A 23,555-nucleotide genomic window follows, 5' to 3' on the forward strand; every position below is an offset into this window, starting at 1 on the left:
TGGAATGAGAGTGCCTCATGTCTGGGGATGATGTATCCACCTTCCAATGTTGCTCTTGATTCCAGCTCTGAGCAGGGCTGTGCTATTTGTAGAGAAATCCTTTCAATATTTGTTAAAGCTATCTAAAGTATTGGGAAGAGCTTCCTTTTTTGTTGGAATAGAGTTACTGAATGTATGCACAGAGATGTTTCCAATAGGATTATTTTATAAGCAGAAAATAAAACAAAGCACTCTCCAGCTTGAGAAACATACTGGGGCTTTCTTCCTTGAATTCTTACTGAATGTAGAAATTAAAGCTATTCTTAAAGAAAAAGAAGGTTTTTATTTTTCTCTTGCAAGGCCAAGTGTGATCTTGGTGCCGTTTTTTCCCCCCCTGATTTCAAGGAGAACTGGGTCCTAATTTGTAACCACAAACTTTCTACTATGTGAGTTAGAAGAAGTAATTAAAATCTAAATGGGCTCTTTCTGTCTTAGGTATATGGACTTCAGCTTCAGATACTGTAGCTGTAGAATGGAACATCTTTTAACCAGTTGTAGTTGATCTTTGCTCCTCTTTAGGTTTGGGGGGAATGGGAATTCAGTAAAGCAAATTTAAAAAAAAGTCTTATTTTTGAGGGAAGATATTTTTATTCCTCCCTTTTTTTTTTCCCATCAGTGTTGCTCTTGGTGAGAGCAGGTGAATGAAGGTTGTTTGTGAGGAATGGGGTGGATCCATTGGAGTGGATTAGGAAACTGAATCTGTGGTTTACTTTTCAATTCACTTGTGATGGCTTGAAAATGAATCCAAGTGGAAAACTTAAGGTAAACTAAGCTCCTCCTGATCTAGTAGTTTAAAATCAATGATGGGGAGAGCAGGCAAGCACTGAGAGAAATCACTGCCTTGATATGAACTGTGGCACTTCTGTCTTCCAAAGGCACATGGGGAAAAAATGATGTGAGATGAGCTCTGGCCAGATCCTGGATTTTCATCCTTCCCCACCTTGAGCAATACATTCTCAAGGACAACTTGGAAGCACTGGAGCATTTTGCCTATACTGCAAGTATCACAGTAATGAAAACTTCAGTTCAAATCACTGCATAACTCCAGGACAATTGGAATTTTTTTTCATTTAGAGCAAGTAAATTTCTAGCTCTTGTGGAGAGAAACCTTGAGCTAAGTATAGCCTAAAGCATTTAAACAGACGGCAGATGAAAATAATGCAATGGTTGCAGCTTTTTTAATAATGACTCTTAGGGCTTAATTCATGACTTTAAAGCTCTTGGGGTTGGAAGTTTGAGGACTCCTGAGGTCTGAGGCACATCAATAACAGTAATAGCCTCTCCCTGGATTGATGAGCTGAGCAATGAAGGGAACCAGCTGAGTTCAGAAATGGTGGCAGATCCATCACAACTTCTGAGCTGTCCCTGTCTGCAGGGACCTGGGATGCTTTGCCCTGGGAATCACAGGAGGTCCTGACCTGATGGACACAGGCTTCAATTCTCAGCTGAGTCACACTTCTTCATCTCCAGCATGTCCTTAAGGGAAGCAGCCCTCAAGGATGGTTTCCAGCCCCTTCACAGTTCCTCATTCCCATCGTGGTCATTTGCCTAAATGCAAATCCATGCTCTTGGTCTGTGCCCTTGGACATCCACACCAGAGCCATCAGCTGGGGGTTAACACAGCTTCTGCATATCAAAGTGCTCTGCTGGAGGTGCACAGAGGTAAAATCTTTGAACCTTGATGATTAATGGTGGGGGTTGTAGCTGCAAATCCCTGCATTTTGTTCTTAACAAAAGTAGTAAGGTAATATATCCTGGCTGTCAGGGTAGAAGTTCAGGCAGGGCTGCTATTGCTAGACTGGAAGGCTGTTCCTTTCCAGCAAATAGCTGTATGAGATTCTGACTCCCTCCTCATCTGAATGGAGGGAAAAAACCCAACCCACCCTGTTTAGCAGGCAAGTCAGCTCTCCTGCAGTCTGATAAATACTCCAGGCTTGATAGTCTTGCTTCCCCCACAGCAGTGCTGGTAGCCATTTGCCAGCTGCTTGCTCTGACCTCCAGTCACCAGTGTCTGTCAGCACACTGTTTTTCAGAGGTGGCAGTGTGAGATCTAGCAACAATCAAGTAATCTGCACCATTGCCTGAAGATCTATTGGGCAAACAGAGTGAGGCAAGAGCCAGAGCTGGAAATTTCTTTATGCTTCCAGTCTGAACTGCAAAAGGCTTAAAAAACAAGAAGGGAAAAAAAAGGACTTCCAAGTCATGTAAAGCCACACTCATAAGCTAGACTGCCTCTGAACAGCTTATGTGAGAGCATCTATTTGGCCTAATGTTGATTTGATTCAAATTAAAATATAGGAGGGAAACAGAGCTCTTGAATGGGCTTTTATGTGTTTTGTGCATAGGAGCAGGACAACTGTGTGTTCCTCTGGCTAAACCAAATTTCAGATTGTTTTCCCAGGTGAGATTTGTTTGGTTAACAGAAACACAAGGACATGGATGAGTCCTGTGCAGCTCCTAGATGCTCTTGGTAGTCCTGTCCCACACAGAAGGGAGAGTTGGCTCATGTGTGCAGCAGATGTGTGTGCTTGGACCTCTGAGAGATAATACCTTTGTCCCAAAAAAACTTCTGATTACGTAAAGAACTGTCTGGGGAAAGAAGTTTGAGCTGTGCTGAGTGTATAGACTTTTTTTTTTAATCACATTCCATAAATATTCTGCAGCAAATAGCAGTGGTTATAAAACAAAAATGTGTATGATTTCGTTATCAGCAAAACACTCGCACTGTCACTTGAATTCTCAATCAGAAACTTTGCCAAACCAGCAATTTTTTTCATTGTTTCAGCCGAGAAAGTTTCTTGGAAACAAAATCACACTCCAGAATTAATAAACGCTGATCTGAAAGTTCCCTTTCAAGGGGATGGTTTGCTGGGCAGGATTTCAAGTTCTCTTGTTCAAACGAGGCAGCTTGTTCTCTTCTGGAGCCCTGTGAGGCAGCACCTGTGCCACCCAGGGTGGCTGCCACCAGGCTTGGGGACACCAGCTGCCACCATGAGTGGGATGGCACTCCATGGCTCAGGGTCCAGCTCTGCAAAGCAGCTGCTGCCCTCACTGCTCTGGCTGCTGGGCACAGCTTGCTGCTCATCCAGCACCTCCTGCAAGAAGGAGGCTCAGGTCCTGCTTTTCTTTGCCAACAGCTTTGATACAGAGTAGGGGAGTGAATTTTTTGCTGCCTTCTTGTGGTGTTGATTCTCCTTAGGTGGTGGTTGGCACTGAAAGCCTCTCTGTAAGGACAGAGCAGGAAGGCAGCACAAACTGAGCACATCTTGGTGCAAAGTGCACTGCTGCAATCCTGCTGGCCTGGATTTTGGTTTGGGGTTCCTCCCAGATGTGTAGTGTGAAGAAGGTACTAGAAGCCCAGTGTGTTTCAGGAGCTCAGAGCCTCTCTGAAGGTTTGCTTTCTGCCTCTCTGGGCTCCTTGGTATGTCCCCATTAACACCTCAGGCAAGGGCTGGCCAGCACAAGGTGAGTGGACTCTCAGATGCTGTGAGTTTTGGGCTGAAAAAGCAATTTTCTGTCTGAATGTGGAGCTGTCACAATAAGCCAGAGCTGCTGCATGAAGAGAGGCATCCCCCAGCTGCTGCAAAGCTAAGACAGAGGTTTGTGACTGCACAGCTCCTGCTGTGAGTGCCTTGGCTGATTTCCTGGTTTTTCCTGGTCTCCCTGTATTGTCCTTTCTATATGAGATTGCAGGAAAATTTTCTTGCTTGCTTCCTTCTCCCAGTCGTGCCCAAGCAGCCCTGTTGGGATCCTGATATGAAAACAAACTGGGGATAGACCTGAAGTGCTAATTTCCTCCACCCTATTTAGTGCTGACACTTGATGTTGGTGGCTGTCTTGTGTTAGACCCTTAATGAACTTAAGTTTATTTACCTCTGTTATCTCTGTCCCTGCCTGTGATTACATGGTCTGCATCTCTAACATGCTTTCCTCACTCATTTTTTCAGCCTCTTTGGAGCCTTCTGCTCAGCTTGCCATGACCCTGGGTCAGTCCAGTGGTCCCTGTAAAACTCAACAGTTTGGTGTGAGCTGTCTGCTGTGCTGGGTCTTAGGCTGGATGTCCCTCTCTTGTCCCCAGCCTGTGGCCCTAATTAGAGATACCTTATTGACATGCCAAATCTGTCTGCCTTGAAGTCATCTTTTAACCCTCTCTTATCAGCTAACAGTTCACCTGATGCTCTTGCAGCAGATACTGATCCTGGCCAGCAAAACCCAAGCTGAGCAGCCATTGCCATTTAATTCTTGGCTGATGAATCACAGACTATGCTGAGCTGGCAGGAACCCACAAGGATCATCAAAGTCTAACTGGTCCTGCCCAGGACCATGCCAGGAATCACACAATGTGCCTGAGTGTTGACCAAGCAGCTCCTAAACTCTAGCAGTCTTGGTGAATGAGCTAGCAGTTTCCTTGAAAGCAAGTGCAGGTCTGTTTTCTTTGGGTTATCCTCACATTTTCTCTTTTCTGTTGTATTGCTTCTATACCCATAGCCTACAGCAGTAGGTTAAGGAAACAGCTCTACTCTGTGAGATGCAGCAGAGCCTCTGGAAAACAGCCTAGTGCCTCCATGCAGGGTGATGTCTGTGTTGTGCAGAGTAATCTGCACCCAGTGCTTTGGGCTGTGCTTGGTATTGGCTGTTTGTGTTAACTGGGCATTGCTGCTGGAGCCCTAAAATGCTTTGAAGACACAATCCAGACTCACAGCTTTTTGCTTTTCCTTTTTTGTCTTCCTGAGTTAAACAGAAAAGTCTGCAATGGTGATTTTACATGTGTTGTATTCCCATGTCACACTGCATGGCAGCTCAGTGGCACTGAATAGGGCTGATCTTTGGGATGCCAGAGGGGATGTGCTCCACCTTTCCACCCAGGCAAGTGCTGATGAAATATGGATATGGAGACCTGGGAACATGGGGTGGTTAGAAGGCTTCCCAAAGCTTCAACTGCTGCTCAAGACCACTTCTGCTGTTCCATTCTCTTTCTCTCCCTTAGGAAAGATCAGGTAAGCCAAAGTGACTGATAATCTGTCTCATTAGTGCTTCTCTGCCTTTTGCTGATACTCTCCTGTGGCACCTTCTAGGACATTATTGCTCCATCTTAAGATCTGATCTGGTTGATGATGTCCCACCTTGATTCCTCCTTGCCCAGCTCTGATTTGGGGGGGCTATGCCAGGACAAAGCATGACAGGAGCTGACAGAATTTGTTGCCCTTTGCTGTGCACTGCTGCTAACTCCAAAAGAGGTCTGTGCATAGGATGCTCCTTCAGAGTTGAGCACTGGGATGCTTTTGAGTGCTTGTGTAAAACAGGAGACAGGCTGTGGCTGAGAGCAGCCCAGCTGTGAAGTGCAGCCCAACCAGTGACCACTGGCTGGAGGCAGATTTAGCAAAAAGACCCTGATTTGGTCAGTTTGTGGCCATTCAGAGACCTCTGTCCCACTGTGGTGATGGGAGGTGAACCTGGAGCTGTGTGTCTCAGCAGCCATCCCTGGTGTGGGTGGGGATGGGAGATCCAGCAAGGGGAACCCTTTGGGAAGGTGAACCCTGGACCTCTGCATGTTGTAATTTCTTTTTCATCCTTTAATAGGTCTTTGGAGCAGCAAGGTTATTCAAGAAGTGTCTTCTTTAGTGTTGGCATTAATCTGAGGGTAATGCTAGATTACATCTCCCACCAGCAGATTTTAATTTGAAGACCTACTGTATTTCAACAATCAGAACTCTTTAGATATAAACAAAATTAATTCCAGTGAAGCTTACTGAATAAGCATTAAATATTTGGAGTTCATTAAGTGTGATATAGGTTGTTTTCAAGAAAGCCTTAATTTAAAAAGGAACTGGAGATTTTTAACTGCTTATCTTCCACTCTTGGCCAATTATACTCTGTAGCCAGAATTAAAAAACATTAGATAAAATATCTTTCTGCTGGAACAGAATGAACATGCAGAAAAGGAAGAGCCTTGGAATATCCTTGCCTTGAATTTCAAATAAGCTTATCTGATAAAGCTGGAGGTACTCATCCAAATTCTCTGAAGTCAGGAGGGCTGGGGTGGGTTGTGAGAGCATCCATAAAACACTACCTTAGCCTCATTCATGTGAAGCATTTGCCTGAGCACTGAAAAAAGTGTTTGATTAAGAAATAATTTTGTTGTTCTGTCTGTGCAGGACTTCTGTGTCAACACTGCCCAGGCCTTGTTCCAGCCTGCCAGCACTGCTAAAAGGAGGAGGAATTTTCTGCCCCTGGACTGAGCCTGGGGAGTTGGTTGGACTCGAGGACATTCAATAATACCCTCTTCCAACTTAATTGCAGGACTTTTGGAAAGATTTCCAAATACACTTGTCAAATCCCTAAAACTCTTTCTGAAAACTCTTTGCCCACTTTAAACTGCTCTAAAGCATTTTAAGGACAAAAATCTTTTCCTTTCAAATACTACAGGGGTTTAAATCCTCCTCCCACTCATTCCTTGGGCTGCATTTTCTGCAGAGCAATTATCAGCCTTTGCTAATGTTTATCAGCATTATTAAATGCCTGTAGTCTTAAGCAGATCCTACATTCACCTGATTAGTGAATACTCAGTATTTAAACCCTCTCACAGTTTTGAACTCTGATCTTGTACTATTTAATATGTCTGTTTGACAGCAGATTTGCACCAGGGATGATGTGCTGCTATCTCTTTTAGCTGGGAGCACTTTTAGCTGGGATATTTTGTAGTGCCAAGGAGCCCCAGCCCTCCTGGGTGGTGTCACAGCTTTCTTGAGAACTCAGCATGGCTCTCCAGTGCTCAGGGTGAGGCACAAGTGGTCCCTTCTGTAGGAAAGTGTGTCTGGCTCCTGCCCTCAGAACTGATTCTCTTGCAAGTGTTTTGCCAGGCTTCTCATCAGCATGGTGTGCTGAGTCAGAAAAATGTAATTCACCGCATATTAGGAAGAATAAGCAATTATCCCTTGTCAATTAAGCCTTCAATCAGTGTGTATAAACAGCTGGTGATGCAGAACAGTCTTCACTTAATCAGAGAACCTTTTAGGAGAGTTGGTTCATTTCCATATATTTACCAAATTTCCTTCCTATAAAAATATCATGTCTTTAAAAAAAAAAAAATCTGTGACTTAATCCTCTTGGTCTCTGGGGCAAATGATGTATTTTTAGGTGTGACTAATTAGCCAACACGTGGAGGGAGGGATTTTAAAGCTGCTCTGAGAAGAGCTCTGTCACTTGAAACGTTCAGGAGGTTGTTGCTGGTTATTCTGCCTCTCCAGCTTTGTCTAGCTCAGATGGACAGGGTTGGCTCCTGATCCACAAGTGTCAAACACTTGCCCACTAGCTTTTCCTGATGTGTGGGAACTCTCCTCAGGCAGATCCCAGAGGGAGCAGCATTGGTGCTGTGTGTGAGGTGATGCTCCTTGGTGAGCACCACTAATGAGCCATTATAAGGCAAGGCATAGCATGCATGGCAGTTAATTTTGACATTAATTTTATTTAATAGTTCATAACACTTAATTTCAATATTTAACAAGCTTAAACCGAACGAACAACTTGTGCACTTTTTATGTTAATTGGCAATATTTTGCTGCTGGCTGCTCCTGTGCTCTTAACCCTCCTAACTCTTTCCCTTGACCTTAATTGATGCTCTCTGCTGTGACACAACTGAAATGGTTTATTTCTTTCTTCTGGTTGTTTCTGCTTTTGAATAGAGAATATTCACCAAATAGTGGGGGAATGACAGCTGAGTCACTGGCAGTGCCTCCTGAGATGGCTGCATGGTCTGGAGGGGTGCATGGTCAGCCAGGCACCTGCAAAACCTTTGGGAAGAAAGTTTGCACTTTCCCTTGAAGGGAAATGCACAATTTTAATCGCAGGCAACCAGTATTTCCAAATAAAAATGTTTTGAACTACCTGAGGCCAAGTACAGTTTGCAATTGCAGGCAGAGGGAGGAAAACTGCAGATCTTTTCCATGACTGATATGCTTCATCTACCAAAAGAATTTTGCTTTGCTAAATTGTTGCTGTTTTAGGCCAGAATGGACTTTACCAAGAAGTGGAACAAATGACACCATTTTGTGGGTTTGTGCAATGGATGGCTTGGGACATGACTGGCTTTTGGGAAGAGGCAAAAAAAGAATGAACAGCTCTTGGAGATGGTTTTGTGGAGAAAAGGCCCTCAACCCTTGCCCCCAGGGTGGCATTAATTTTTCTCTGCCACCAAAGCTAAGCAAGGATTGTTTTTCTCCTCTTGAGGGATGATGGGTAAAACAGCAGCAAAACCCCTGCTGTGCAGGGACTTCTGTCTGATTAAATTTTAGTCAGAGGACTTCTTTCTTCCCATGGCCTCTCTGCCTATCACTTGTAAAGTAACAGAGTACAGTGATTTGTCCAGCTGGTGTTCCTCTTAATAGAGTACATCATATTAGAGGGTCTAATGGGTACTGAGAGCACTTCTACCTAACTCATCAATATGCTTATGGAGTGCACCTTCCCTCACCTTTCTCCAGGGTATCTATAAAAGTACAGATATGCAGTCTGTGCTCATCATTAAACCAGAGGTAGTAAGTATTATTTCTTCTCATGGGATTGTGAAAGTATGGGCTGTGTAAACTCATTTGCACCAGCCAGAGGTTAGTGGCCTATATCTAAACTTCATCTTATCACTGTCTTATCTCTGGAGTTAATATATGGTGATAGGTGCAGAGAGCAGAATGATTGATTGACTCAGGTTAATTTGTGTGCTGGCTGAGAGATGTGGTAGGGAAGGGAGACATCCATCACAGGAATGTGTTCTATATATATGTATTGGGATCAACTGCTGCTGCTCAGCTTATCAGGAGGAGTAGAAATTTGCAGCTATGTCAAACAAAACTAGAGTTATTTGTGTCTCTGTCACTGCTGCTCCTTGTCTTGGCTGGATCAGCCTGTACTGAGTTTGGGACTTAGATGTATTGGGATGTGGAGGGGCTGTGCCTGGAGGGTTCCCTGGGGTGGGAAAAGTGTCATCCAGTGTGTGCAGAGCTGCTTTGTGCTGCTCGTGGTGCAGGGACTCACAGGGCCTCACCTGACCATCAGTGGCTCTGCATTAGCCAGGATCACTCTCCAACAGCCCCAGTCTGGCTGCTCCTCCTGCCAGAGGAAGATCATCTGTGTGGAAGCACTGATTCCTCTTGCTGCAAAATGAGTGTTCCCATCAGTCAAGTCTGCAGCACATGTCAAGTAATACCCAAATCCCTGTCTGAGGCTCCACTGACGCTGATACCCAACACCTGTGTGGGCATTTTGCTTGGCTGTGACCTTCCTATAGGGACACTGGGCAAACCCTCATCATCCTTACAGCTGTGATAGCACAGCCCTAGCAGCAAGGAGGTGCTGGTGGTATCTTTTCCTTCTGCTCTTCCCTCGAAGAATTCCCAAGCTCGTGGACAGAAGTGCTTAAAGCCACATGCTGACCGGCAGGGAGCAGTTCATTGCTCCTCCCTGGCCTGTGAGTGAGTGCTGCAGGAGTGACTGATGCCAGGAGCTTCCATCCTGGTGTGTTGATGGAGGGCTTGGCAGGACTGGTGCTCTGCTTGGGGCATCCCTGCAGCTCAGCTCACAGTGAGCTCAGCTCTCAGCAAGGGAACACAACGGCTCCAGGGTGGGAGAAGCATGGACCATGCCAGCCAAAGCTGTTTGCTCTCCATGGGAAGCAATGTTAGCAGAAATTGGAATTTACAAGGTCCTGCTCCACAATTATTTAAGTGTATATTGGTCTCTCCCCTTTCCTACCTCTTTTATGGGTTGGTGCAGTCCCTGCTCTGCTTGGCTCCAGAGGATCCAGATGACCACTGCCAGCTGTAATAACTCTGTGAGCAATAACAGGAGCTGCTGCAGTTTAGCAATTGTTAACTACGTTGTTTATTGAATTTTGTTATAGCTGTGCAATTAAACTCACCTTAGTATGTTACACCTAATGTGTTTATTAAGAAATCTAGTGAACCAAGACAAACATATCCATACCATCTGACAAACTTGTTTTCCACCAAAGTTAATTAAAGAGGAGGATTCCTCCTGACTTTAAATATTTATTCTTGCCTTGCACCTTAAAACCAGCTAATTCTAAACTAATTGGATTATTAACCATTCTCAGCAGTGAGCAATTCTGACTGCAGGGGTTTCCCAAATGCATGGGGCCATAGTGGGTACCTTGCAGGTTAAGCAGGACTGAGCCTGGTGCAGGGCAGCAAGGCAGGGGATATTTTGATGTATGGGTCAGGCAGGGAGGGGAAAGCTGCTTCTCTGAAGCCAAGAGCTGAGATGTCTGAAGAAAGCCCTGGGGGATTTTGGCTTGGCTGGACTCACTGCTGACCTGGAGGACATTGGCTTCCTGTGAGCTATTTTGTCTTGGGGGAATTTTGCAGTCTCTGCAGGACTGTTCAATGTAGCAGGCATGCTGTTTTTGATGGGAATGTCTCTTTCAGGGGATGTTTTTGAAGGTACTGTGGGAACTGTTGTGTCAAGGTGGAGCCAGGTCAGCATTCTGCAAATTGTTCAGATGTTCATATGTCTAGAGTAGGAGGTTTGCAATACCTGTATTAAGGTAAAAGGAGACAATGAGGAAGGCTTCCAGGCAGATGTGTTCCTGCCTATTTTGTTTTTTATTCTTTATTTTTTTTCCCTTAACTACATCACTGTTCCAATAAAATAGAAAGCATCCAGGAAAAAGCACTGTCTCTCTCTTACACTCCTAGACCAGGGGATATTGATTTCCTTAAGTCCTCCAAAGGGAAGATGTGCCCAAAAAGGTGATGAGTGGAGGCAGGATGGAAGAGCAGCACTGAGCTGCACTGCAGAGAGCATCTGGGAGAGCTGGGAGCAGCTGCCCCTGTGGCAGGGACAAAGCCCCCTTCCCTCTTAAACAGGGCTCTTGATGAAAGCTCTTGCAGGTTTTCAGTGGCAATATTTTCAGTATTCATTCATATGTTTTAGCAGAAATAAAAAATACCAATTGCTAAAGTTGGGTATTGCCTTTTCTCAAAGTTATAATTTCAATTAAATATTAACCCTTACAACAAAATGCTCGTATTTTCCCCTATAATAGCAGTAAGAGAATAATCAAAGAGAAATAAGATTTATAAACTGTATAAATTTTATTGTTGTTTTAAAATCTTATATTTAACATTTTGCATATACAACTTAATTGCCTTCTGCACATATCTGATAATTTCCATGTACAGCAAACTTTTCCCAGAGAGCTTCTGAGACAGTGACCCTGAAATTTGCAAGCAAACTCTTTCTAAAGACCACTGAAGAGACACTGTCAGCTGTCATTCTGTTCAGCTTAATACTGCAATCTCTTTAAAAGCCATCATTCCATCCGCCACCTGTTAAGTGATTTTTTTTTTTAATAGTGAGAAAGCTGTTTACTTATATTTGAATGTCATCTAAGATTAAAAACTTTATTCAATTACCTTCTGAATGGTACCTCAGTATGATCTGATGATAGACAAGTAGTAACGTGAATTGATTTGATTTTGTCTGAGAGATTCATCACAGGAGGTGAAAAACCAAAATATTCTTCAGCAGTAAATTAATATTCTTCTCTCTCTCATAAAAGATCAAATGCTTGTGGTATTCATATATTTTAAGCTTGTTAAGATTCAAACTGTGGATGGTCTTGTAAAGTTTTCTATTGCCCTTTGTGAGGAGTAGCTGTTTATTCATTATTTCTGTAATGAAAAGTGAGCTCTGGCTCATCAGCACTGATTTCCATTTCACAATATCTGAACCTCAGGGAGGGCAGAGCCGTGAGCTGCTGCATGGCTAAATCTCTTTAAAACAGTTAAACCCTAAATTACATCAGGACTGGACCTTCTTCTGTCTCCCTGTGGAAACCAACTTCTGATTTCACACACTGCTGCTCTTTGCAGTTGCTTTCCAGGCTGGTTCAGCACCTTCCCACCCTGTTCCCAGTCTCTCCTCCACTTTTTTCACCATACCCAAAGGCTGAAAGATATGCCACAGTGCAATTAAACCAAATTATCTTCAGCATCCTTGAATGAGTGATGCCCTGGAAAGCCTGGTTCGGCTGCACTGCTCACATCTTGGCTGTGTTGCTCCTGTCTAGTCCTTTGGTGGTGTATGGAGAGATACTAAAGCACAAAGACATGTATTTTGAGAGGGTAGGAGACCCTGCTAAGGCTTCTTGGTGCAGGACTCATCTCCTCTGTAATCTGACTGATTGTTTCTGTGCTGCTGGTTGTTCCTGCAAATAGCTGCTGAACCTGAGATCAGGATGCTTTTGATTAAGACATGCTGGGATGGAGACAGAATGTGCCTGCCTGATGTTTCCAAAATAGGAAGCCTTCCTAGCACTGCTACATTATGGCTTGGAGATGGGAAAATTATGCACTGGCTTCTCAGGAATTTTCATATTGTGGTTTTTTTTTCTCTGCAGCACTTGAGTCACATTCATTTAATAACCTTACATGGGGTGGGTTTGGGGGGAAGTTTGTGCAATGCAATGCAGCTTAATTTGAATTTTATAGCAGTTTACACACTTGGTGTGTGCAACCTTTCTGGGTTTTATTTCTTAATAGCCATACAGACATTTTCCTGCTGACGAACTCTCTGCCACTTTGCCCATATAGGGAAAACTGTGCTTGCAGTCTTGGAACTGAAGAGTCACTGTGCCTGGAGAAAACTCAGCTTGGGAATGTGCTTCTGCAAGGTGCCTTTGAAGAAAGGTGTTCAAAATGGCAACACAGCCAGCTGAGCTCCAGAACAATGTCATTCCTGTTTGGTACTGGACTTTCCTGGCATGGCTCAGGGAAAGTGCTTTGGGCTTTTCCAGAGCAGGTTGGGTTTGACTGGTGCTGGGACTGTGCTGATGAACAGCCATAAACAAACAAATTTCCCCTGGCTGGTGGCAGAGGAATGGTCCTAGTCCTTTCCTTTGCCAGTGGTTGTATTTTTCTAAACCACACCTCAGTGCTGCTGGTCCTTGTGGAGCAGGTGATTTGGGACATACCTGGTGTCCTTTTTGGTGCCTCAGGAACACCCATGAAGTAAAGCTGGGGATGGAGCATCCTCTTTGTCAGCATGAAGTGAATTTCACACCATGTCATTGGCAATGATGTGGCTGAGTTGGCAGAGGAGAGGATGGACTGAAACTCTGTGAAGAATCAAAGCTGTGGAGAGGAACTGCAGGCTTGGGGAGCATCAGAAGCTGGGTGGTTTAGGACATGAAATTTCCACAGAACTTTCCTAAAGCTAAGGACTTATACACCGCTGTCCTTGTTTATTTCAAAGGACAATAAATTGTTACATTCCCTAAAAAAAAAGCTCATTTTTGTGTGTAGGTTTATTAAGTCCTGAAGATGTGAGAATTGAATATCATCAGCCATGGAAACTCAAACTAACCTTAAAAAATGAAGCCACTGCTAAGATGAAAGATGGGAGGGCAAGAATCTAGCATGTGTCTATTCTGGTCACCTCCTTGGAGAGTTTCTCGCTGCTAATAATTTTTGTAGCACCCTTTTTTTTCCCAGTTCCAACCAGCACTTTCCCATACAGTTTTATTTCCAAGTTCCTTACAGATGTCCAAATAGATTAGACCTACCACATTTTTCCTGTTGAAAACTAGTTATCTTTTTAGAGAAAGATATTGGATTCAGTCTGGCATGAGCTTCTCTTTGTACACCCATGCTACATTTTATACTGCTTTCCATTAACCACCATATCTTTTAATTATTATTCCCTTCATAACTTGTTCAGGAATTCTTGCACACTACTGCAGTTGGATTAATGGGCTTCTCTTAAACATAGTTTTATATTTGCTGTTTTCTCGCACACACTGCCATTTATGCCTTGATAGATTTATTTTCTTTAATTATCATTATCCTCGGGAATTACCCAGTCCCCAGAATTTGAGTGTGTTAAGCTCTGGCTCTTACTTTTACTTCAGATGGGAGTGATTTCCATTTCTATTAACTCATTCCTATTAGTCATCCTATTTGTGTCCCAGCACTCAAAATCCACTTTTTTTGAGTGCAAATTGAAGTTAAATTTTCATTTAGGTTTGGAATTGTACCAAGTCTTATTTATTTTTCTATTCAATTCGTGTCATGTAAGAAACCCTTCCCATGGTAGATGCTGCATTGAAGAGGCTCAGTCTGTGTTGTTGGCCCTACATGAGAAGCAGGGCATGCAGCACTCTTTCCTGGTGTAATCCTCCAGTCCTCAATGATTTGTTTTAACCATGCCACGAGGAGCCCCTGTGCCTTTTTGCCATCTGTTTTACAGGCTGAGCAGCATCTTGGTGCTCACTCTGGTTTGTTTGGGCAGCAGTGCTTCCAACACCCTGCGGCTGGCTCTGGGTCCTGCCAAAGTCATCTGGATACTGAGGGCTCCTGCTCAGAGTGGTTGTGTTGTCACACACATCCCCTGGTGGTTTCTCACCTGCCATATTCAATTCCATATTCAATTCCCTCACTGGGCTGAAGTTTTGTTAACTCCATCACCACCTTGAACATCCCTGGGATGTTTCTTCACTTCCCCTCCCTGTGCTCAGGGATCTTAGCCTTGATTTGGGTGGGGAAAAGCAGCAATCTGGGAATCCTCACAGGATTCACCTTGTTTGAAATGCAAGAAGTTCCCAGGTCTGCTGTGACGTTGGTGTCACTTTATATCTTGCATTTATTTTCTTTCTCCAGCTTTATTATCTATGCAGGGCACTTTGAACCTTTGCAAGCAGTGCTCTCCCATTCCCACTGGCTAGACCTAATGGATAAGGTGGAGTAAAATACATTATTTTGATGAACAGTTCTCCTCAAGTTCATACTCCTTCCTACAACCCATGGCTTGAATGGTGAACTGTGCAGATGCCAGATGGGGGTGCTAAGTTCAGAAGGGTAAGAGGATGGAAGGAAAGCTGGTAAATGGGATGTGCTCAGGGAAGGGGGCCTGTGTCTGAGCTGGGGCAGAGGGAGAGATGACTGTAATTGGGGAAAACAGAGTCTTCCAGCCAGAGCTTTGTGTAGGTTGCTGTCATGGGAGGTAAAGAAGAGGTGTAGAAAAACCCAGCATCCACTGGAATATTGAGAGCAGGACACTTTCTGCTAAACCAGAGTTTCCCAGTCCTCATGCTTGGCCAGAAAACAAGTTTTTGTTAAAAGAGGCACTGGCACTATGCCTCAGAGCAGAGTGAGAAATGCCTTGGGGTTTCACCAGGGAGAAGAGGAGGAAGAAAAAAGCCATTCTTCCTCATTTGATATTCAGTGCAGCTTGTCCCATGTTTCTTAACATTGCCTTAACACACTCTGGAAGATGCCGTTCCCTCCATGCTGCTGTTATTTGCTTTATAGTTATTTATTTCTATTTATGCTATCTGAACTGCTCCTGCCCTGGGCACGAGTACAAGCCACGTTTTAGAAAGGGAGGAGGACAATCTGAACTGTCTGAGCTTTTCCTGAGCAGGGAATGGCCTTGAGATGACAGTGGAGGTTTGCTGGGTCAGGCCAGCCACAGGAGTGGGATGGATCCAGAGGATCCAGGAGCTGAGCCCTGGGGCTGTATCCCCATCCCATACTCTTCCTGTTCTGAGGAATCTGGTCCTGAGGGAGATGCAAAAACCTTCATGAAGCTCCCTTTCTGCTGGGGTTTGCTTCTCTGTATATTGACTCCCAAATCTTGCTCCTTGTGAGACATGATGCTCCGAAGGCTCTCTGCCTGCGCCAGGGAGAGAATTTGCTGGTGAGGGGCAGGGATGCAGCCTCTGTAGATCCAACTATTGACCAAGGTGTCAAGTGTTGAAAAAGCTCTCCTGACCCCACTGAGAGAGGTCAAAATCTCCTGTCAGATGCATCTGAACCCCTTGAGAAAGGGCTGGGGCTGAGCCTGTGGAGGTACTTTAGCTCCAGGAAAAACCTTTTCTTGCATTAGGAGAATATGTTGTTTCTACATTTTTCTCTTTGGATGGTTTTAGTGGATGCTTTTCAGGCCCAGTCTAGACATGGGATTGTGTTTACTAGAAAAACCCATTTTTCTTACCAGCAGTTTAAAAATGTTCTTAGCTAATGTAGTTTGCCCCTTACAATGGCAAAGAGGGTAGTGTTATTTAAGACAAAGATTTCAATTTTGTACAAGGCTGAAATCTGCCCTGAAAGAAATGTGCTTGCAATTTTATTTGTTTCCTTTCATCCAGGAAAACATGAGAATGCAGCCTGAAAAAGACCAAAGTCTTATTGTGCTTACAGGCTTTTTCTGTGATCAAAACCAAGTCCTTTCAGCTCAGAGAGGGATCTGCTTTATATCTAAGTCCAATTTACACTGGGGTGGTTGTACAATGCCCCAAAACATGTTTGTATTGTTATTTTTAAGTAATTGGTTGAGGGGGTCGTCAATGTTGTTGCATATGTTAAAATTGGTTAGGATAAGGGAGAGCAACCAGTTTCACCGCAGTGTTAATTAGGAAAAGAGAAAAGAAAATTGCAACAAGTAGAAAATCATGTTAGCAGCCTCCTGGGGATGGATCTGTTCTCAGTCACAGCAGTACCTGTGGGGCACTCCAAGGGTTGAGGAGCCAAAATAATCATGACTGTATGTCTTTCTGTGCTCAACAGAATAATAGTAAAACATATGATTATAAAACCCTAGCCTGGAACTGCTTGTAGTTATTTATTCACAGCAATTTGTCTGCAGGTGGAGGGTTTTCCTATTACAGTTGGGGAGGCTATGATAAAATGACACTTTTTATTTTAAATAAAAAAGTGGTGGTAGTCTAGCTCAGATTTTTTTTTTAATTTTTTTTTTTTTTTACAGAAAAATATTTCTGCTTGCTGGACCTGCTGAATTGAGGCTTCTGGGGAAGTTGTGTCTGAGGAGGGTGTGGATACAAATGGCCTTGATGAGATTGGGTAGAATAACACAGAAACAAGTCCCTGAGCAAAATATTACCTAAAAGCATGCAAACAAAAACTGCAGAGGGTTGCAAACTGGCAGCTACCGTGTGGTGTTAGTAGTTGGCTGGAACAGTGCTGTGGGTTGTAAAGCTTCCTGAGCTCTCCCCTCTGGACCTGCTTGCCTGGAAACACTGCTATCTTCTCACTGCTCTAAGTGGAGGGATAATTCATCTGTGTGTTTTTCTTCCTCTTTTTTTTTTCTTAAACATCGCTAACCCTGCAAATTAAAGAGAGACCCATGAGTAATTAGGCTTTTCTTTTTCCTTTGTTAAGCGAATAAGTGATGGTGACAGCTGAAAAATGCATGTGGTTTTTCTATCCGAGTCTCCAGACCTTGAAGGTCCCCAAGTACAGGAGAAAGTATTCTGAGATACAGATTTTCTTGGATTCCTCATAGAATATTTTTCTCTGGATTTTCAATTGTCTCTGTCTGCACAGGTTATAAATCTAGTTCAGTAGAAGCAAGAAAAATTTTAATGGAATTTTTTGTTAAAGCTAATTAAACATCTGGCTCCCTCATCACCACAAACAGACAGAAGATTAACTGTAAAATAATGGCCAACCTCAAATTTGAACAAGAGTTTTGGAAGACTTAATAACTTGCATTTACCTTTTGCTTTATCAGTTACTGTGTTTTCTGGGTGATACAGAAAACTACTGGTAACTTAGATGTCCTTGGTCACTTGCAAATGGCCTGCAGAACAGACTTTACATTGGCAAGCATTCAAGGAATGGAAACTAATTGATTAAGACCACTATCTCCAAGAGTGATTCTTATTTTCTTAATCATGTCTTCATCATCTGCAGTTTGCAGATGAATCTTGACTTCACGCATCATAGTTCTGTCAAAAACCACACCATCTGTTATGGAAATGCTGGGAGGCACTTGACAAATTTGGACCAAACACCTTTATTTCCCTCTGACATTTTGGTGTAGTCAAGGCCTAATTGGGTTTTTGAGAGCAATTGCTGTTCCTGTGGATGACATCTTCCCACATGAGATGTTCAGAGCCCTTTGCCTTGTTAAGCTCCTAGTATGGACAACAAACATCTCTTGTGTTTCACTGCACCTCCTCAGCTGTTCCTGCTGTTTGCTCCAAAACCCACATCTGTTACTTATTTTTGAGACTCTTGAGCCAAAACTTGGTGTTGAGTTGTGTTCAAAGTAGGCTGAACTGTGAATGAGGAACCTTCTCCAACAGATGGTCCAGACCCAATGCTGGCCCTGTCCCACCTCTTTGTTTTCCCACAGCTCATCCCCTCTTGCTCCTTGGGAAAGGGTTGCTGATGGTCTCCTTAGCCTGAGTCTGAACTGATCTCCATTTGCTTGTTTTAATTCCCAGCTGTCACCACACTTGTCCCTTGCCCTGCTCTCAGACATCTGCAGAAGGTGCTGTTCCTCTAGAGCCTGGGGTTATGATTTGGGGTGGTGAAAAGCTGACAGGCTAGTGTCCCAAACAGGACCCCTGTCCTGGTGCTGGCAGACAAAGGAAGGATAACTCCAGCTCCTAAGAAGTGCTTGGGTTCATATGGATAATGGAAGTGCCTTGGGATCACTGTTAAGTTTCATCAGTCTGACCTTCTGTTCACTTTTTTTTTAAATTCAGCATGTTCTTTTAGTATTTCCAGTCCTTTTATTCTGTCCTGATTTCAGTTGTGAAAGTCTTTCAAGTGATTTTGGCAAGAAATCCACAAGAGCATTGGCTCGATATTTTCCCATGTTTAATATTTTAATGTAGTTTTGTTATTTCCATTTTCTTCTTTCTCTTTCACTTTTGGCTTTTCAACCTTCATTTGCTAAAGAAACCCTTAAAACCAAAGGATATTTCTCATCTATAATGACACGAAAAAATGAATGTGAGCTCTGTGATTAATGTGCCTTTATGTAGTTTTATATAGAGTGCATCATCCTAGAAGGGGGGAAAAAGTGCTTTGTACTTGTTTTCTAGAGAAGGTGCAGGGAGCTTGAGAGAATGTCCAGTATTTAGGGAGAAGACAACAATGACAGTTGAACTGTCCTGAGTACTTAGGTTGTCACTCACCCTCCAAAGGCTGAGGTCTGTGAGGAACCAAAAACAGCACAGAAAGTGGCACTTTGACACTGATAGAAACCAATAACGTGCTGCCAAATCAGGGTAGATACAAATCCTGTAAAAACAAAAGCTGGGGCCAAGATCAGTGCCTCTGAGATTCAGCTGCTTTTAGCACAGAAATCATATAAGATATTCACTTACCAGGAGGAAAGGAGGTTAAAATGGTTAGCTGAGAGAACAATTAGGCAATCTCCACTTTTTTTTTTTTTTTTTTTTTAACCAAAATCAAATTCAATTTTCTGGCCGTGCAGGCTCTTTTCTACTGCTTGTGCCTGAGTGAGGGTGTGGGATCAAATGTCTAATTTGGAGAGTGTCCTGGTGCCTGTGGCAGGCAGGAGGGAGCAGCAGCAGGGATGGGGCACTGAGGTGCTCCTGGTAGGGAACCTCCTGGCAGCAAGGATGAGGCTGCCTTGGAGCTGCAGATCAGAGGGCTGTTTTATCTTTAAATGCAGCTGTTATTTGTCCACAGAGGATATTTCAAACTGCTGGGGCAGGGGGGAGCTGGACCTGTTCCTGCAGCAAGCTCTCTGTTTAGAGGAGGAGATGGAAGTGTAATCTCTTAATTAGTTTGTTCCTCTGCTGTAGAATGCCTCCCACTTTTCAGAGTTGGAGTCTCTACTGCAGAGGTGAGCTAGGTATGAATTATAGATGTGAGGACCAAAACACAGTGCAATTCACTGAGCTCTGGCTGTAGACCATCCTGAATCTGGATGGATTTCCCTCCCCCCTCCTTTCCACCTCCCCCTGTTAAATCTAAGCTATTATGACATTTCAAAAGACTTTTAAATAAGGCATGGTGTGGTATATTTTGCCTCACTTGTTATCCTGAGGGATGCTCAGCTCTTGCACTCATTTCCTCAGCCTTGTCTGTGATGGATAGAACTGCCTTCGTCTCTGTGAGGTCTTTGAATCTAGCAAGGCTTGACATCTAATGCAATCTGAATAATCAACAGAAGCAAATAATGAGATGCCAGTGTCGAGAGGAAAATTCCCGCAGCTTAATGTCCCAGTGCAGAGCATGGTGTACCAGCTTTGTAACCTGCTAATTTAATAATGGAGCCAACTGAGCCATACACATAAAGCATCTTCTTCCAATGTGTCTAGAAATTAACCTTTAAATGCCAGTTGACTTTGTCTCTCAAAGCCTGGGATTTTAGACCTGTAAGATTTAAAGGTTTTGGGTTAATTAGGTGAAAGGGAGGTGGATGAACCTGGTTTGCCTGTGAAAACTCAGGTGGGGCTTTGGGTTTTTTTTTTGTTTTGTTTTGGATTTTGGGTTTTTTTTTTGTTGTTGGTTAATTTGTTTGTTTTTAAGGGCTATTGAGCCCAGTGCCCAGCAACATGGACCAGGCTGGATCCCTGATAAACCTCCTGTAGCCTTAGTATCTGCAGCTGTGAGCATCCAGGAAGGCATAAAGTAATGTATGACAATAGGCACATCTCTGCTTTAATGAAATCCTGCTGTTTTGCCTAACAGCACTTGAGAGCTTCAAGCTGCAGCTTACCCAACTACATAGATCCTCAGTTTTCTTTTTTTTTTCCTCTTTTTTTTTCATAAAAAACAAACTGTAAAAGATCTGTAAAATATTTCCAGTCCCTTTCCAGTGCACTGTTAAAAACCAGCAGCTGGATAAATGTTTTAATGTTTTCTGGGGAGAACATAAGCATGGGGAACAGTAACAAGCAAGGATTGCATTTCAGCCTCTCACTTTCTGGGCATTTGGTGAAAGCCAGGTTGTTTTGTGCTGGTTTCTTTACTGAAGGTCCCAGCAGTTCCCTTGCTCTATCTCTATCCTGCTGTGAGTCTGCACCACATAACAGGATTTGCATTTGCTGCTTGCAATCATGGACCCCAATCCAATTTGATCTGAACATTTTTCTGGGTTTTCCAGCTGTTTGAAATTCTGATGCAAACTCATATGTCACTTGTACAAGTGACTGCAGCTGGAGGACAGCAGAAAACTCCTCCTCTGAATTGGTTGGATGCAGGTGAATGATTTCATTATGCTTATGTGGGTTTCTGTAGTTCATTTGGGTTTCTAAAGTTTAAATTAATGTGTGACAACATTAATATTGATTGCTGACCTGTGTGATAACCACTAGTACAATCTCCTGCTGTTTTTCAATATTTTCTTCTGCTATGCTCTTCTATTGGCAACTAATCTCTTTCAAGCTACATATAAAAACATCCTTCTTCAAAATAGCGTGTTTCCTTTGGAGGCATTTCAGACACATTTAACAACAAACTTGCTCCAGTGACTTATTGCAAGCCCAGAGGAGTTCTCTAACATTGCAGCATCTTTTCTCTCTCTTTAGCAGCTGTTTTCTCCTTTTTGCTCCCTGTGAAAGACAGCCTTTGTGAGACAGCCCCTCCTGGGAGCTGTTGTGGGATTAACTCTCCCACCACCACGGACAGCTTGTGCCCAGCACAGTTTTAAGCTCTTCCAAACCCTAGGCTGCCTTTTGCAGCCCCATATCAGCTCCTCTCACTCATGTTTTTCCAAATGCTCCCAAGCATCTGAGTCACCTCCTCACATGGTTTAGGTTCAGAGTTGGTCCAGCAGATCCAGGGGATGAGTTGCTTTGGGCAGCTGAAAACCTGGTGTCAGCCCAGCCATAAAATGTGAAACACTGGCTGTTTACAAAGGGATTGTTACATTCCATGTGTCCTGGGCTGTGCTGTGCCAAATGCTCCTGAAAGATGGGAATGTTTTGTAAAAGTCTGCATACCAGTGTTAGATGCTGGAATCCCTTCCAGAAGACCCTGGGAGATTAAGAAGCCCAAAGTCCAGAATTGTCCATGCCTCTGATTTTGGAAGTTGGCCACAAGGTTCATTACTGCTATTAAACACCCCCCTCTAGTTACCTGTTCAGAGCCCAGGGTTTGCTGGAGGAATAATTGTTTTGGTTTGTTAACAAATGCTGCCAGCACCATTCCTGGGTGTGTCCTCCTGGGGAAGGTGGTGATTTTTGGATGCTGGGTGCCCATGTGCTCCAAGATGTCCTGCTGACATGAGGAGAGCAGCAAAGAACAACCAGTGGGCTCAAGGATGCTGCTGGCTGAGTAAAGGTGGGACTGTGAAAAGAGCTGAGCTTCTGCTGATCAGGTTAGCTGAAAATAGGTGAGATTGAAATAAAGACAAGTTTAATCACATTGAGAAAAGTGGTAATAACCTAGTTTTGGGCAAGCTTTGGGATCCTTTTCAGTTTTTTTTTCTGCAGTTACTGCCTTATGAGAGAAAGGATGTGGGAGAGAAAAACAGATGTCCCAGATACAGCAGGCATTTCTGATAACTTGACTCCTAAAATAATCTTGCTTTATAGAAATTGATTTTGTTCTTTTTTTTCTTTTACAAAGAACAACAGAGAGAAGGAGTTCATGTTTCCACAAATCCTCTCTAAAGGAACAGTACTATATAAATCAAACTCTGGTTCTGGAGGTTTACTTTTTTTAATCTTAAATATTAAATTTAAGCCATCAGTTTGGACTGACATCTATTCGTCTTGAAAGGGCATAGCTTTTTTGGTTTTTTTTCTATGAGAAGGTAGTATTTTCCCTTTATATCATGATAGGGAAAGAGGAAGAAGCTACAATATTCCCCCAAGCAGTATCACACTCATGACACCTTGTTTTCTCTGCTAGGGATTCACACTAAAATAAGGTCCTTTAAGGGTTTTTTTTTTTTTTTTTTTCTTCTCCTAAAGCCCTGGCACATTAGGAGGATTTAGAGTCCACCAGAAAGAAGGCAAGGGCTGGGATGTGTGCAGCTGCCTTTGCTGTTTTATTTCCCAACTCTTTGTGACCATCAGGTGAAACCATCACTGCCCTGTGCCCCAGTTGGGGTTTCTGAGTTGATGCTTGGAAAAAGGAGGGAGGATATGGGTCTTGAGGTCCTGGGACCCCCTGTGCCTCTGTCATGTAGCATCCTTCTGATTTAGACAGAAAGTTCCCAGAGCCAGAAAACTTTCTGAGCAAATACTCTATTAATATTTTTTTTCTGAAGGTTTTCTTTATGTAAAAGAAAACATGCTTTAAGATCCAGCAGTAGGTATTAAAATGAATGTGTTTCTCTTCCAGGAGTTTTTTCAATGTGCAAATAAAATCAACCTTCATGCACAAAAATCTGGAATGTTTCAATTTAAAATTCATTGGGTTTTCTAGGGAAGGGCATGGGGCTTTTTCTGCATGTGTAGTAATGTACTGAGAAAGATCCTCATCTGCATAAAACATCAGAGAGCAAATGCCAATTATGAATTCACAGACTAGCAAAAAATGTTATTCTTGATTTATCCTTGTGATAAGATTTATAAAGCACAGTGATAGTCTACTTTAAAAAAAATGACTCCAGTTGGTATAAATAAAACCAATAAACTTGATGGTAGAAGTGATAATATCAGCCCACAGTGTAATCTGAACAGTATGAGGCAACACACAAATTGGTAGTCGATGTCCAGAGGAGAGAACTGCATTTCCTATTTGCACTTGAGGGATATATGAGCTCATTTG

The 23,555-nt window shown here is 43.2% G+C and overlaps 1 long non-coding RNA gene across 1 annotated transcript; it reads left to right on the top strand.

The window, feature by feature from the left end:
• Positions 1–11,272: 11,272 nt before the first annotated feature.
• LOC146432651 (uncharacterized) lies at positions 11,273–16,649 on the top strand. Its single transcript, XR_014854268.1, has 2 exons — positions 11,273–11,385; positions 12,645–16,649. It is a non-coding gene; the product is annotated as an uncharacterized LOC146432651 (long non-coding RNA).
• Positions 16,650–23,555: the final 6,906 nt, after the last annotated feature.

Source organism: Lichenostomus cassidix, chromosome 10, assembly GCF_008360975.1.
Source record: "Lichenostomus cassidix isolate B80296 chromosome 10, HeHo_3.0, whole genome shotgun sequence".
NCBI lineage: Eukaryota > Metazoa > Chordata > Aves > Passeriformes > Meliphagidae > Lichenostomus > Lichenostomus cassidix.